The 11,825-nt window shown below is 43.8% G+C and overlaps 1 pseudogene; it reads right to left on the bottom strand.

Moving 5' to 3' along the window:
- Window positions 1-495: 495 nt before the first annotated feature.
- On the bottom strand, window positions 496-5,142 carry LOC110296590 (annotated as a pseudogene).
- Window positions 5,143-11,825: the final 6,683 nt, after the last annotated feature.

Below are 11,825 nucleotides of genomic sequence, written 5' to 3'. Positions count from 1 at the left end.
AAGTCTAGGGCAGGAAGCAGCAGCTGAGATCAGCAACAGCTGTGGGAGAGGCTTGGGCAGCTGTGTGGGGGCCTGCAAGCCCATAAGGGAAGGGCTGGGCCTGGAGACCCACACAACAAGCTGATATGGTGCACAAAGTCTAGTGCCATTGTTATCTCTCATCTGTCCCCCAGGCTGCACACAATTTGATCTTTTAAGTATAAGACATCTTCCTTCACACTGGGCAATGTAAGTGGATTACCTGCCTTGCCCAGGGGGGAGCCCTTGCTTTTCTGGTGTCTGTAACATTGGCAACAGGCCCTTGAGCTTCTGATGGAGATGCTGTTCTTCTGCTCCATCTTCTCAAGACTACTGATTCAGACACCTACATTTGTGTGTCAATCGTTTCTACCTTAATAAACAAGGATATGTGTGAATTTTTCTTTTCTTTCTTTTAAAATCACTTGTTTTTACTTTTTAAAATAAACATAAGCTATATACACCGTGGAGCCAGGATGACCGGCACAAATCTCATAGAGTATGGATGATGGTCCGGCTGCGAAGCTGCTGAATATAGTCCTTGGCGTGGTCAACTGCTGTCTTGGGTGCTTCAGGTGGGGGTGGGGGTCCTTCCACCAGCTTTACAAAATAGTGGCAATAGACCTCCATGATGCCAAAGCGACCTCGGCCATGGTAACGGATGCGCTTCAGGCACTGGCCTTGGCCTGAAGGAGACTCAGCTATGTGTAAGTTGGATCTGAATTCCACATCATGGTCTCTCACTGCCATGTCTTGTGCTTCTAAGAGAACCTCTTTAATGATCTGAGCCCCCTTTTTTATCATTGAACTCTAGCTGCGCCAAAGCCTGATCAATGGACATGCCTCGTATCATCTTTGCCAGGTACCACATCTTGTCCTTGCTGTATTTTATTTGTCTCCGAGGTTCGCCAGGCAGTTGAGGTGGGTAAACAATCTTATTCTTCTTCTCCCATTTTCGAGAAATGTCAAGAGAAGCACTCGTGTGGATGCATGGCGGGGGTAAAACCTGCAGTGTCTACATTGCCCAGATCCTCAGGTTAGGTACCCGCAGTGCACCCAACTCTCGCAGTAGTCGAATTTTTCTGAAATAACTTTATTCATTCTACTACTGGTCTTACAGCTTTTCCCATATTAGTATATTAGTTAGTCTTCGCTAGCTCTTTAATAGTGGCACAGAATGCCTTGTAACTATTTGGGGACTCTGAGATGACCATGGAGAGTTCTTGCTGGGCTCATCTGACTCAGAATTCTCCTGAAAACTATATGCACATTGCAGTTTGAACCCATAGCAACTGTAGGAACTCATGTGGTTCTCTCATTTATTCACTCTTTCACATTTATTTTGCGTGTATGAATGTTTCGTGTGTGTGTGTGTGTGTGTGTGTGTGTGTGTGTGTGTGTGTGTGTGTGAGGTCCAGGGAGTTGAGAAGAAGGTGTCAAATGCCCTGGAGCTGGATATGTGTATTGTGAGTGACCATGTGGGTCCTTGGAACAGAACCTAACTGCAGTAGCCAACAGGTACTATTAAGGTGCTGAGAGCCAGCCACCTCTCCGGACCCAGAGGACACGTTCAATGGACATCAATCACACCCTGCCACAGCTTCGATGGGAAGACCGGCCCATGTGACTTAGCTACCTTCATTTTCTCCAGACCTGAATGCTCATTCCCTGACATCCAATGTTCTTCACTATTCTCTTATGTTGTGAATACTCTGAATCCATGGATTCCCAAGGAACCTGGTCACCGCTACCAAGATACTCACAAAAATCATATCCCTATTGTCCACACAGACAAGCAAGAGCCAAACCAAGCAACTGATATTCCAAGTTCTCATTTCAGAAGGTCCCTTTGTTTTGACCAGATGCAGAACCTTGAGCCAGTTACATGGCCTTTGCTGAATATTCATCATCCATCAGATGAGCAAATGAGGGAATCATGACTTCCTGTAAGATGAAACTGCAATGAATGAAGTGAACCAGAATGATTATGGTTCAGATGTGTTTGGCTAAAGAGCTGTATCAGTGCTGTGTCAGGACCTCCTAGCAGTATGCAGCTGTAGCTCCTTTTCTAACTCCCACACAGTGGCATGTACTTTAGAAGCTAGCTCAGTAGCTCACCTTCTGTCCCGTTGCCTTGTCTCAGAAATCTTCCATGGGAAAATGAGATTATTCTGAAATTGTGATGGATCACCAGTTGGGTCTGAGAGCCAACCAGATAGCATTCTCTAGTGATCTTAATGTTAGCGAGCCTTTAGAGCAGAACATGAAATCCTGCCCCAGAATTCCGGTTAGATCTTCTATCCGAAGCTAAGAGAACTCAAAAGATTTGCCCACAGACTCGCAGCTAGTAATGGATGAGATCAAAGGCCAAAATTAGTAGGGAACATTTGTTTGCTTTGAATGCATGTGAATGTCCTTGGATCTCAGTATTATAATCTCAACTCTTCAAGGACCAAAAGAACCCGGACACACACACGACACAAGACCTATGCTTATATTTTGCTCTGCGACAACTGGGTGGTTTGTAAAGAATTGTGACAAAAAGTTAAAATAGTTATGATAATAACAAGGTGTGCCATTTTTCCACAAGGGATTTTGTCATTGTTTTGAGTTGTTTTCAGTTCTCAAACTTGCACAACGACAGCATGGGAAGAATTTCAAGCTGCAAAGTTAATAAGAGAAGGCAAAATCAATTATCTTAAGAAGATGAAAGGCAAGTAAAGAACGGGTAGACTTACGTGCCTCACCTGCACAAATGGAACCTTTGGGTGGAGGCCTAGATCCACAGCAAAGCCAGCAGCAAGGCTCACACCGAGGGAACAAACCAGAAAGATGCAAGGAATCACAGAGAGTACCCTTCACTTCCATTCCAGCTGGTGCTGGAAAATTCAAAGCTCAAATCACAGAGCAGAAGCACAGGCTGCAGTCCCGAGACACAGTCAAAGAACAAAAGGAAAGGGAAAAATGTCAGAGTTTGGCTGAAATTTCTCCTTGCTCAGTCCTGCTACCAGGTAACAAGCGGTAGGGAAAACCTCAGGTCACACTGCTCTTTCTTTTTCTTTTCTTTTTTCTTTTTTCTCTTTTTTTTTTAAGATTTAATTATTTCAAAAAAAAAGCACATGGTGGTGCACGCCTTTAATCCCAGCACTTGGGAGGCAGAGGCAGGTGGAGTTCTGAGTTCCAGGCCAGCCTGGTCTACAAAGTGGGTTCCAGGACAGCCAGGGCTACACAGAGAAACCCTGTCTCGAAGAAAAAAAAAAAGATTTAATTATTTATTATAGGAGTATACTGTAGGTGTCTTCAGACACTCAAGAAGTGGGAGTCAGATCTCATTACAGCTTTCTTACTTTCACATTCAGATGCATTTTAAAAATAAAGCACCGCAACTGTTAGTATGATGCTAGGAAATTGTTAACATCCCTCACCTCCACTTCTAGCCAGCCAACATGTCCTATGACACACTTCCCCAACAACCGAAATATGAGCCATTGTTATTTCTTTCCTGAACTATTTACTCTGGCCAGCCTCTGCTCGCTACCTCCTCTTCCTTGACTCAGACACTAAGACTAAGAACGTACATCTAAACAAATGGCTTCTGCGTACAGAATTATTGATGATTCTGATTTACAGAGTACGATGTTCTGACTGCACAAGTCAGTCCCGAGGCCAGCTCTAGCCCACTCTGTTGAATTTCTCTCCCCTTCTCCTTACTGACCTCAGCCTAGCCCACCACACCACACTGCACAACAGTTCTTGGGCAGATGTCTCTCTCCTGGCGTGTGCTTATCAAGCTTTGCCTGCCCAGGCCTGAAGTAGCGTCTGCATCCAACTGACTTGTCTCCAGTCCCAGCATGCCCCACTGACAACCTGCTTCAAGGATTCTCCTTTCCAGTTCTGCTCAGGCCACAGATCTCCTCGTGTGCCGCAGCCTCCTGCCTAGCCCTTGGCAAGGCAACTGTCCCTCCTGATAGCAGATAGAGCCCACTCTTGGACACTCTGGTCAAAACCCACTCTAGTCTACATCATAGACAACTCCTCAAATAATACATTTTTTCTCTTACCTGTTCTATCTCCTAGTATTTCTTTCCAGATGAAAACTGTGTCCTGCTACTTACTAAGGTGCTACCTATCTTCTTCTTCTCCTCCTGACAAGTAGCAGTGAAGCCAGATGTGCAGGGCTTTCTATTTTCCTGTTAGCCGCTGTGTCTCCAACACTTAGAGCAAGGTCCAGTCTACCAGAGGAGTTCAGTGCGTTTCTGTTGAATGAATAGTTACAATGCCAGGGTGAACATAAAAATCACCTTTTCCATACATATCCTGCCAACACACTTCCCACACTCCCTCTGCCCCTTTTTTCTGTCTCTAACAAGTGGCCTTTCGTATGAGTGCAGCGATTGACCACAGACGTAGCAGGATCATAGAAATGTATGGAACCCATCTGAAAAAGGCTCTCAGACTCCGGGAGGTTAGTTCAGGGTCTCCCACCCTTTCCACCAAACCCGGTAGCTTTAAAAGTAAACAACAAAAACTAAGTACTTCAAGCACCTAGGACTTCAGGGTTTAGACCTTCCTTTTACTTTATTATACTGGAATTCCAAACAAGGAGGGAAGAGAGGGAATGACAAAAGAAAAAGGAAGGAGGAACGGAAATCAGTAAGAAAGAAAAGGAAGTGGGGGCATGTGGAGGAAGAAAAGGAACACTACATTTTTGTAAGTCGATGCCTGGCTCAGAGGTTAGTTAGCATGAGAATACTGCAACCTTGTAAACCACTCTCTCCTGAGGAAAATGGAGCACAAACAGCCTACTGTGTTGGCCCTTTTATCTCAGCAGGCACTTCCTCAACCACTAGCTCTCTGCTTTTGTATTTGAAGCCACCAGTTCAACAGTTAAGCCACTTCGCAAAAAACTCCTTTCCTTCCTGGCCTGGTTGGAAGGCCTTTCTTACTGAGATGAGGAAATCAAGAAATCTTTCTGCCTCACAGCCTACCCATCTTTTAAATCATATGTGAAATAATATGTGAAAGTCCTACCACTAACGCAGTCCATTGAAAAGAAGTGTTTACCTGGTATTATCTGATTTTTGTAAACAAATTTCAATGGCTGGAATACCTGGAGTGCTAAAGAGCAGCTGCAGTTACCAACCTTGATCACTAGGTGGCTCTCAGACTGTATGGCCTGGTTTGGGGAGGAAGGGATAGATTTAGAAAGTTGTACATTGGTTTCTTACCAGCAGTTGTTATTGTCTTTATTTGCTAATATGTATGCATGAGTGTGTCTATAGAATAGTAACTTTGAAACTGTATGTAGAATATATGTAATTTATAGTATGTATAGTAGTAACTTTATAATAGCATTTGGAATATATAATGTAAAATGCATCTGTATAAAATGTGTTTATAATATATAGTATATATAACAGTAATTTATAACAATACCTTTCTAAGGGAATTAGAAGAAATGTGTGACCATTTGAATGAGATGTCCCTCATAAGTCTCAGACATTTGAATAGATGCTCCTCAGTGGGTGGCTATGTGGGACGGATTATCCGTGCAGCCTAGGAAGGACTTCACCAGAGCAAACTTGAGACTTCAAAGGATTCGCACCAGTTCAAGTTCACTCTCTGCTTCCCGTCTGCTATCCAAGATGGGAGCTCTCAGCTGCTACCCCAGCTAGCCGTGATCTGCCATGGCGGACTCCAAGCTTCCGGAACTTTAACTCCAAAATAAAATCGCTTCTTCTGTAAGTTGCCTTACTCACACCACAGCAAAAGAAAGGTAACTAAGATAAAATTTTAAGTTATCTGTTAGAATTATTTGATTAAAAACTTCTTCTGATCAAAAATTGAAAGACATTCAATCTATGCTCAAATGAAAGGTCTCATACTTCTAAGTCCTTTTCAATTTGGGGGTTAGGGGACTGGTTTTTGTTTTTCAGACAGAGTCTCCCTGTTTAGCCTTTGCTGTCCTGGAAATCACTGTGTAGGCAAGGCTGGCCCAGAACTCAGGGTGGCTTATGCCAATTTTCTTCCTGGCTCTCTGTAGAAGTAAATTCCCTAGAGATTCCAGCCTAGACTGGCAACACATTCTAGAAGTAAACTCTGCTAGCCTGAAAGACATAGTTGGCAGCTTATTTTAGCCCTCTCCCCTCCCATGCTTGATAAACTAAAAATCAACTTTAAACAAGAATCAGTTTGCCATTCTCCTTTCCTCTCCCAAGATCTAACTAGTAAACTTTTGACAATGACCAAGATCTCACTGTGTTCCTAGGGGGTTGTGTTCAGCACTTGCCTCGGCCTGCCCTTATTAAATTTTTAACATGCCTGGGTTCACTAAGACATCTGCTCTCTTCCTTTTCCTCCCACCCACTACCTGCTTGGGTGTTACTAAAAACCACACGTTAATTCTTCAGGTTGGCATTGCTGCCTTCTCAGGCTGTCATGCAAACAAGACAGGGTAGGAAAGCAGGGTTTCTCACAAAGCGTCCACAAGTATTACCACAAGGAATCTGGATCATGGCTTCTTCACAGTACTGACTTGCCCACTCTCACACTCCGATGAGGCAGAAATGAATTGAAATACTAAAGTGGTTGTGCAGCGATGTTTTTTAACTTTGTTGTGAGATCTGATAAGAATGGGGATAAGAAGGTATTTAGCTAAAGGCTCCTCTCTAAATACACACTTGGATGTGAGGCGGAACTCCAAGCTAATTCCCACAGAGTGCCTGCCCACCCCCCCTTCCAGCAGCCCCAGAATCAGCTCACCTCCCTTTTGTAGCTTCTTATACTCATTTTCCAACCTCTTTCATATAACGTGCACGCTAAGCAAGCAACACCAGCTCACAGCTTCTCCACTCCCTTTTGCTCCTAGGATAAACAGAATGCTTTAGAGAATTTTAATACTTCAGAGATATACAGGGAGCCGACAGTGTAACTAAACTCAGAGAGAAATACAGTATACCCTCGAAGCATCAACATGGTAGGTACTATTTCCCGAATGCTTTCTTAATGTAGGTGGATTGAATGGTTTCTCTTCGTTTCTCTTTTATTTTTAGCATTGTCTGTTCTCATCTTGAGCTGAGCTTCAGCCCAATATCCTGTTTAACCTAGAGACTAATTTTAATTTGTTTTGGCAGATTTCAGCATTGATCATTTCAAACCTTCTTTACAAATATCCCTGGTCATACATATGAAGTGCCTGTATCTTTAAGTCACATACTGATTACAGGAGCTTCCGTTCCCATATTTCATCATATTTTCTTTGCCTTATCTATGACCAATATTATTGCCACCTTTCTTCGCTTCTTTTTCTTTTCCTCCTTCTCCTCCTCCTCTCCCCTCTCCTTTTTTCTCTTACTGTAACAAAATACCCAAGGTTGTGTGATTTGTGAAGAAGAGGAGGTGATTTAGGTTCTGAAGCTGGAGAAGTCAAAAGCATAGAGTGAGTATTTTAGCAAAAGACATCTGCTAGGGGCCTTTTGATTGCATCACAACACGACAAGACAGAGCCGGGGTAAAAACTTGAGTGTCTTCTTCATTGTGTAAAGCCTTCTTAAGACTACCTAGGTGCAGCCGGGCGTGGTGGCGCACGCCTTTAATCCCAGCACTCAGGAGGCAGAGGCAGGTGGATTTCTGAATTTGAGGCCAGCCTGGTCTACAGAGTGAGTTCCAGGACAGCCAAGGCTATACAGAGAAACCCTGCCTCGAAAAAACAAAACAAACAAAAAAAGACCTACCCTGGTGATGGCATCTAATCCAAGTTGCTTCCCAAAGGCCTGATCCCCAAGTATATGAACCGGGGATTAAATTCTCAATTCATAAAGCTTGGGGGGGGGCGGCACGAACACATTCATATCATAGCATCACCACCCCCCTCATTTTGTACAGGTGCAAAGCTGAGGCTAAGGAAACATGTGGTTTGCATAATATCAAACAAGTGATTAGGTAAACCTCCTAAGACACCTCAGAGAAACTTCTTCAAACTGTCACTCTCTCAGAACAGACCAGGTTCTGATATGACGACTCAGGTACCTGAACAATCTGAGTGTCTCCTTCCTAGCAAAATGGTGCGGATCGAGAGAAAAACATCTGGGGTGAAGAGAATGGCCACAGGCTGCCTCGGTATATGCTAATCAATCAGTGACTTGTAAAGTTAGCCAAACCTTAATGGAAGTTCCTCTCAGTGGGATTAAACCTGCTTAGAAGGCACACGGACAAGCAGGATAAACAATGGGAGTCACCCAGTGTGGCAATTCAAGGGTAGAACACTTAACCACCGTAGAACAAGAGTCCTTTAAAAATAAGACGTTCTTCATACAATGAATAAGAGTGAATCATACACTTGTAGAAGAAATCAACATGGAACCACGTGACTAAATCTCACACCTGCAATATGAACCAAAGACCTCAAATGCCAAGAAGTTCATTCCAGGTGACTCCATTTTATAAAACGCAAAATTAGGAAAACATATTTGATTAGACTTTACATTATGATACAGTTTCTTTGACTGCATAGGGATGGAGGAATGAGCCAAAGGGGTGACCCTGACATCTTTGCTTCTGAAAACCCTGAGTTAGGGACCCTAGCCAAAGGGTCCTACAGAACTGAGTTCAATCCTGGTTCTACAACTGAGTGACTTTAACAAGTGACTTCCCCTGTCAATGTCTGGATTTTTCCATCTATAAAATGGACTAATAACACACTGCTCAAAGGGTTGGTGTGAGAAGAGACATAATATATGTAAAGTGCCCAGGAGCATGCGTAGGTGCTGTAATAAACGGTAGCTATTATTATCCCCGCCCCTGTGCCTGATAGTAAACCAGGATCAGAGGGGAGATAGGTAAGCACACAGCTGAGAAGGGAAGGGGAAGACCAGACCAGGCTATGATCAAAGATGTACAGAATCCACTCCAACGCTGCACAGCTATGAGCTAGGTTTCCTTCCCACAGCCCACACAATCTCCTAAATCTTGCTTCTGCGAGTGTGGGCCCGCCCCTTGTAACTAGCAAAGCTGTTCTGGTCCCATCTACATGAGCCCTTGTTAGGAGACCTGACACTGATCTGATAAGTTAATTTGTACTAATGCTCTCAGTGTGGTTACTAGCCACCTTATGGGCCACCCTTCTAGGGATCTAAGTTGGGTTTTAACCAGAGCTTTTTGGATGTACAAGGCCTTGACCTAAGTTGGGTGTAACTTAACCTTATTCTGGGAAAGGAACTAGTCAGGGAAAAGAGGAGACACTATAACCAAAGCAGTGTGAAGTCCAGGGTTACAGGAATAAGCAAGAGTTCAGGGGAAGCCCCAGCTGCAGAGACTACAGCTCTCCTTCCTGACTGCTGAGTTAAGAAGGAACCAGACAACTTCAACTAGGGAGGAGCAGAGTCCGAGTGGGAGGACCTCAGATCAGAGGCCTTGGCTGCTAGGGAAGCAGAGTGGAGAAGAAGTTTTCAGTTGTCACTTAGAATTGTTAAGTAATGTCTTAGGACATCCACACAGAGGATGATGCTTAGCAACCAGGGCCAACATTTGACACATGTGTAGTGGAGAGGCATCGTGGTAACATCCTGCTAAAAAGGAAAAGCCAGACCCCAGAGACTAATGAAATTCTGGAAAAGGACACGCTTATCTATGCTGACAGATGCCTGGGGCCAGAAGTTCGATTGTTTAAAGCGGCACAGGGAAAGATTTCTAAGTAATAGGAGCAGTTTGTATCTGGATTGAAGTGGCTGGAATGAGGGCATATGCATTTGTCAGAGCCCACTGAACGGTTTACTCAGAATGGGTGCAGTTTATCCCTTGTCCATCCTCAATAAAGTTAATTTTTAAAGGGAAAAAAAAGAATGATATGTTAGTCACAAAGGTTGTTGAGTTCAGGAGTAAGGTAAGAGGCCCCAAGGGAGAACATCACAAGCCCCAGACCCGATTGTTCCTCTAGAAAATTAACATTCGCTCAGGGAGGTAAGGAAGGGCTTTCTCCCATCTGATTGTCTTTCCTGATTTATGAGATGGGCTTGATTAATCTCATTTTTATAGTCAAGGAAACCAAAGCACAGAACAATCAAGGGAACTGGCCTAAGTTTTCTGACTCAGAGTCCTGATGCCTTTCCATTAGCCAGGTAAGGCCCTGGAAATAGCCTCAGAGATAATGTTGCTTCAGTGAAACCCAAGCCTAGAGAGTGTAAATATCTTGATGGGGTCACACTGCTATCTAAAGACAGAGTCCAAAATTGAAAGTGACTCCTGTGTGTAACACGCATCAGAAAGAAATGTCACACTGAGGTCACCCTGAATGAAGGTAAAGGACTCAGGAGCCATATGGATGCAGCTTGGGGAGGAAAGGATGGGATGAAGGGATGCCATTAGGCAGGAACCTGGGGTAAGAACTGAAGCAGAGGTCGTAAAAGTACACTGTTTCCTGGCTTGCATCCCGAGGTTTACTCAGTGTGCTTTCTGATACTCCCTAGGACCACCTGCCCAGGAATGGCACTGCCCACAGTGCACTGGGTCCTCCTACACTAGTCTTTAATCTTGGCAATACCTTCACAGACTTCCCCACAGGCCAATCTGACAGAGGCAATACTTCAACTGAGTTTTCCTGTTCCCAGATAACTATAGCTTGTGCCGAGTTGACAAGACAAAACAAACAAAAACAAACAAACAATGCACACCAGTATAGAAAGTTTACCCTAAAACAAAAGCAAGGCTCCTTTCCAGAGCTCAACACTCCAGCTTCCACTGCATGACATAATTCCCTCATCTCCTTGGGTCCCAAGGGTCTTCTAACTTTAACAAACCCCACGAACGAGCACATGCATTACCTCATCAGAGTCTGGCTTATTTCCTAGCAGTGATTGTCCAATACTGCTCCATCCCCCCTTCTGTTGGCTTTGTACCCTTTATCCATTCCTCCCTGCTGAAATCACAACGCTCTGCCTGGAGAGCAGGCATGGGCCTTCTCCTTGCCAGATGCCGAACATCAAGAAAAGATATCCCTAGTGCAAAGTAGTATGTGTCCACTGTGCCCTAACCCCTGCCCTCAGTTTAAATGCATATCTGTGTAGAGGAGTGGGGAGAGAGAGAGAGATAGACAGTTAGACAGACAGACAAGTATAAAATTGTATGGAGACATGGAGAGAATTTTGAGAGGAGCTACAAAAAAATAGTAGATGATTTTTAACTTAGAGTATTTTACAGAGTGGGGAAAGAAGAGTTCTATTCAACATTTAGTTCTTCCCATTGAACATGGTTTTTCCAATGACTATTATATAATACATTTACTTATTTATGTCAACGAGAGTAGGTCAAGAAATTAGGGATCATATTTATCTACCAATACTTGTATCTTTTTTAAAAAAATGGAAAATAAGAAGCATTAATTCTAATAGTATCTACGATCTACCACTTCCCCTCCAGTACAATGACCACAATATGCAACAATTTAAATGATAAAAAGATATGTGTGAGTCACATTAATGGGATGAAGCCAGAAAAGGATGAAAAAGAGGGGCCCCAGGGACTGGAGCCATGAGTGGCTTCATAGCTCACACACCTTTTTGGGGTTCCGCCCTGCTTACCTTATAGTCATCTGTGTGCTGACTTCAGCTCCCCCTATCCCCTAGCCCTCTTCAGACAAGTAATTTGTTTAGGATAAGTACTTTACTGTCTCTGAGTTTAAAACACATACATAGTGAAGGCTGAACAGACATCTATTAAGTAGGATGGGAGGCAGTCCCAAAGAGAGAGCCCAGAGCTGCCACCACTTCACTAAAACTGTACTGGAAATGCTCCCCAGATCTCCGTGTCTGCTC

This window comes from Mus caroli, chromosome 6 (assembly GCF_900094665.2).
Source record: "Mus caroli chromosome 6, CAROLI_EIJ_v1.1, whole genome shotgun sequence".
NCBI classification, from domain to species: domain Eukaryota; kingdom Metazoa; phylum Chordata; class Mammalia; order Rodentia; family Muridae; genus Mus; species Mus caroli.
This window is presented reverse-complemented; position numbering and strand designations above follow the sequence as displayed.